Raw genomic sequence first — 5,701 nt, forward strand, 5'->3', positions numbered from 1 at the left:
GGCCGCCGCGCGCGGCCACCTGCGCTCCCGCGGCGGGAAGCCAGGGGCGCGAGGGGCGCCCGGAGCGCCGCGGCCGGGCTCGCGGGGCCGGCCCGAGACTCCCCCTGCCTCGTGCAGCCTCCGCGCCCACCTCCGAGGAGCTTCCGACTCCACCGCGGCTCACACGGTAACGCGGCCCCGGGAGCCCGTGCTTTCAGGGGCAGGGAGCCGCCTGCTGCGCGGCCCGGGGGCACGTCCGGCGGGGTCCGCAGGGGCCGGGCAGCCCCGGCGCCGCCATCCCTGCGGGGCTCAGCGCCCCCCGCCCCGCCGCAAAATGGCCGCTGAGGCGCGGCCCCTCCGGCACGGGAGGAGCGCAGCCGGCCCACAAAAACCCTTTCCTGAGGGGAAACGGGGCAGGGTCGGGTCATTTTGCCCAAGGGATTTGGCCAGCACGGTAGCACACTTCGGGGTGACCACGGGAGCCCAGGTTGGGGTGAGGAGGGTTTCCTTCTGCCGCAGAGAGGGACAGAGGCTCAAAACACTCCCCAGAAATCCAGTTAAGAAGTAATATCAAAACGTTCTGATTCTTGTACCAATTTCTCCAGAGATGAAATAGTTTTGAATTCTTAAAGGTATTTTCAATACTCGGAGAGTGGGCCCAGAGTCACAAGAGTATAACTACTTCAAAAAAGAAAGTACTGTGTCTGACTGTCCCGTTTTGGGTCTTGGTTTCGGGAGTGAACACACAGGTGTCAACTGACTGTCCCTCCTTTCAACTTATTCAGAGTAACAGCCAACAGCTTATACCAGATACCCCATGTTACGAGCCTCCAGAAACCTTAGTTCTAAAAGACAAGCCTAAAGACGAAGAAAAGTGGTTTTATGTGGACTACTTCAGGCCGAGGGAAGAAAAGTAACAATAACCCGCAGGAAACAGGTCTGGTCTGCACTCCCTTAGCTGCACCGCGCTCCAGAACTGTCAGTGCACCAACAGCCAGAACACACATGGAGGATGGAGAACAACTTGAGGAAAGGGGACTTTCTATCACACTACTTGGAAAAAGAGGCCAAGGAGTTTATAGGTAAATATTCTACACAACATCTTGAAGCCAGATTTCAATGTTCAAACAGTCTGAGCTGTTAATAAAGCACGAAAACCCACCCGTGGGGGGAGTTGCACCTACCTGTGACAGACACGGCCGAGACTGGTTTCTGCTGTGGTTTGGGGGTGCACGGGGGCTGTGCCCCTTGCTCTAGGGCTGCGACAAGAGGGGACACCGCTCAGCTCGCAGCCGCTCCTGCTTTTGCTGGGCATCCAGCCGCCGAGCCCTGCGGAGCTGCGGGAGCCACCTGCGCCTCCCCGCGCCCTGCAGCCCGCTCGGTAGCCTTGGCAACAAACCGCTCCCGCGGGGCTGCCCGTGGGCGGGGAGCCCGGACCGCCGCAGCCAGCGCCGGGATTGCTCGGCAGTGTCGCTCCGGTGCTCCGGCTGCAGCGGGAAACTCGATCGCTTTTGCCGTGGGGGCTGCGCAAGTGCTTGCTGCGGGCGTTGGTTCTTTCCTGGCAACAGCTGCCTTTTCAGTCTGGTGGTGCGTGGGCTCTCTGCTGCTCCCCCTGCCACCCTGAAACACCAGTTGCACCCTTGAAACAGAATAATCCTTTGAGGATGTAATTCCTGAAAAATTTTCTCCTACTTTGGGAATATCTCTGGGAAGAAAAAAAAAACAATCTAAGAATCATGTCAGGCTTGTCAGCAAGATGCAAATATAAATTTGTTAATTTAAAATAATCTGTTCTTCCCACAAAGCGGACTATGAGCTGTGCAGGGGGATATAGCTTCCAAGAAAGGTCATGGAGTAGTTTAAACCAGCAGAGGCTCTGCTTCTAAAATGCCTGGACCATCCCGTCAACCATTTCAAGTTGGGTTAAAGGCATTAATAGCTGCTTTAACTGTTAAATAATAATCCTATTTTTGTGAGGAAAACTCCCTGGAAATTTATCTATCTGAACCTGCTGTGTTTTTTCATGTGGCACATGACAAACATAAATGTCTACAGACTTGACCCTGCTCTTTGCAGAATGAGCTCAGGCACAGGGCTGCATCAGTTGCACTTTTGCTCTTCTGACGTCCAACTCTGAGCTGTTTTGGTACGTTACTTCTCCTCAGATGTCCCGTCTGTACAGATGAGGGCTGCTGTGTTTTATAAAACTGATTTTTAGACTTAAGTTGTGAATTTGCTTCCTCTGAACTTAAAGAATATAAATAAACAGAAGGTAGATTTGAACTAAGCATAATGTTTAATTCCTCAGTCGAGAAAGGCAAAAACAGATGTGTACAAAATTTAGGAGCTGAATTTCCTGTCTTTGATTTCTAGGTTTACTTTCATCTGAGCTGATGACTTGCAAGCTCAGGGACTCAGGTAAGATCAATAACACCACTCTGACTACTTCGGAAAGATTGTGCTTCCTTTCTGAAAGGGCAAAGCATAGTAAATGCATGTTAGCTGTTTCTGAAATGTCACATTTATATCAGGACAATTTGAGCTGTGATAGCTGTTTAAAAAACTGTGTTAGCTGAAAACCAGCGGATGGGGGCAGTGTTGCTTTGATGAACTTCTGCATTTGCAAAAGAAACTGGGTATTTGAAGGAATTTAGGAAAAATCAGAGCAGCCAGCAGCAAGGAGTCAGTGCCTTTACTGATTATAAATGTGGGGTTTGGTTGTGACATCTGAACAATGAAATCAACGGCAATTTCGCCTGCTTTAGCAGTGTAGTACTCGGCAATTGAGAGAAAGGGTTCTGACATTACTCTGTCCAAAATTTATTTTAATAATTCATGGAAATGAGGATGAATAGCGAATATTGCTTTAACTGTATTGAGCGTGGAAACCTATTTCTCAGAATATTTAGTTTTCAAGTAAAGCACACCAATGCATGTTGTTAATCCCACTTTCTTAATCAAGAGTTGCACTATGTTATTAATTTATCTTGCACTGGTTTGGTTTGCCTTGCGTCTGGCGGGAAGTTCGATCCCCCGTGTGTGGGCTGGCCTTGGTGCTGTCTCTAGGCTTCCAAAAATCCTTTGGTTTCTGTGGGCGTCGCCAAGAGCTTGGCATCGTGAGGACAGACAGAAACTGCATTCTGTCAGCACCTGAGTGATGTGTAACTCCTGTGCAGAATACAAGCCTGCTGAGAAAGCAGCACGGTATCTGGCAGCCCATTCGGGTGATTGATCCACCGTTTTTTCTTAGCTGTTCTTGGGTCTCTGGTATGTGCAAAGCGCCTGTGTGTAGACCTTTTTAGAGCTGGCTTAGCAATGTGGTGGACTAGCACATCTGGAGGTGGTAGGGGCGAGAAAATTCCATGCTTGCGACAATGACAAATTTGATGGAGTTATTGGGGAAAAGGTGTTGGATTCAGCACTCGAAGTGAATTGCAGTGCTGAAGCAGAATGAAAGCTGGACCTCAGAACTTATGTTGATAACAGTTAATCATCAGCCATTGTAGGCACCCTGGGAACCAAAGCTCTTGCTGAAATTCCGATGTCTGCAGACATGAGGTTCCGTATTTAGTGTTGGAAATTGCTATAATGCAAAGAAGTACCTTGGCTTGTTAACAGACTGGCACATTCTTGCAGAGTCCTAAACAGCCCTGATGGCTCCGGATAGGAGGATATGTGGCCCCAAGAGACAGGTCCTGGAGCCTTAGCCTGTCTCCAGAAGGCCTGTGGAGGGACAGAAATGAATTGCTCTTTGTGGTGACTCGGAATGAGGGTTTTACAGTGAAATACTAGGAGTGTAAAAGTGCAGAAATCTGATTTGAGGCAGGCTGAAGGGAGAGTTGGGGATAAAAGCAAGCTGCGAGCCCGACCAGGGTGTGAAGCGGCTGAAAACTCAGCCCCTGGGAGGGAAGCAGAGGGAACAAAGCTCCGTATGAGCACGGATTGAGGATCATCTTCCATGAAAAATAAAGGGAGGGGCCACTTTTCTGCATTTCTCCTTGTGGCTGTTGGGAGTGAGAGCTGGGACACATGGGGCAAATAGGAGGCTGTGGGGAAACCATAACATGAAAGGGGATGGGAATGGGGCAGCATGAACGGTGTGAACAAATGCAAAGATTTCTCATTTTAGAGTCACAGCTTCCAAGTTTTTCTCCCACAGTTCATTTTGTGTTTGTTAACACAAGATCTTCACTGCTTTCAGAGCCCAAAGGAGAAAATTCACACGTACCAGGCACTATGAGATCAAAAGTGCAGGCACCTCACAGGCACTACTGTTGGTTTGCTCGGCTACACAGGCAGGACGAGCAGTGGTCTGGGGGCTACCTTCTGTCGTCCTGTTCAAGGGCAGATACGAACCAGAACGTTTTGTGAACATCTCGGTGATCTCTGCTAGGAGTACAGTCAAGAGCTTTTAAAATGATGAGTCAGATGTCTAAGCCTGTGTGCATATGTGCAAGAAAAACTGCGTTCACATGGATAAATTCTGCATTCTCATTGGTGACTGCCTGCATTCGTAAAAGTATCCTAAGTTCTTACTGTTCTTATTCCATATACTGGAATAGTATTGCCTTTTTATGACAACAGAAATGGGAGAAAGAAATACGTTCAGGGAAGCTGGTAGGCGCCATGCAGAGGAAAAGCACTTTATGCAAGCGGAATCATTAGCAGCGCTCCACTGTGCTGGTTTGGAACAGGTCCATTGTGTTTGCAGCAACTGGCAGTTTGGATTGTTACAATTCCTTGGCAAGGACAATAGAAAGATGGTGGTTTCCGGGGGCAGGATAAAAGGGTGAGCCCCAGCTTTCGCACACGGCATTTTCTAATTGCGTGATGTGCACAACGGGGCAGCACTGCCTTAATCCACCTCTCTCTCTCTCTCTCACTTCCTCACGCTCTCATAGCAGCGGTAGCTGCTGCCGCTGTGGCAGATCAGCGGGGAGAGCACAGAGAATGCAAAGAGCTCGGCTATCGTCTTAACATTTTTCCCAAAGGATTAATTTCACCTGCTTCTCTGCTTTTCCTCATAGACTTTTTCTGTGCCTTTTAATCCAAAGGATGGAGTTCTGTCACATTTTAAACCCCTCTAAATAGTTTTGGGAATGGACTTTCTCTCTCCTCCCCAGCCTTTTTTATTTTTTTTGACAAGTCCGAAAATTGTGAAGTAAGTGGACAGAGCAGCTGAGAGCTGAGAGGGAGAAGACGCTCCATTCTTTCAGTGCAGTGGGCTGAGGCAGAAAGGCCATTGTAATGGTAAATTGCGTGCAGAAAGGAAGAAAAGACCAATAATCAATCACAAATGAAGCATTCGCTTGGATTTTGGCAAGTTGCTGCCCAGGGGCTTTTAAATCTATGAACATTTTATTTGCTTTTTTTTTGCCTACGCCTTTAAAAGCACAAGTTTGATATATCAAGGACAGGAAGATAAATCTTTATAGAGCTATCATGCCCAGGATAGCTGGGAATGGGGAAAGCACAGTGCTGAAACAACAATAGAATGTCACAATTCTGAAGGAGGAACAATGTGCTGAAATGTTGGTGGGAACCGTTTTTAACCCATCACCTCGGACTGCCGCTCTGAAGAAAAGTTTTCCGTCTCAGGCTCGTCTTGTTTCACGCGTTCAGTAATGAGCTGTGGGGGCTTCTGGGGAGTTCAGTTTGCAGCTTCGTTATTCTGTGATTGCCTGAGTGGGTTTTGTATTTGACTGAGTATGTGATAGGACAG

Source organism: Nesoenas mayeri (assembly GCF_963082525.1).
Source record: "Nesoenas mayeri genome assembly, chromosome: 4".
NCBI lineage: Eukaryota > Metazoa > Chordata > Aves > Columbiformes > Columbidae > Nesoenas > Nesoenas mayeri.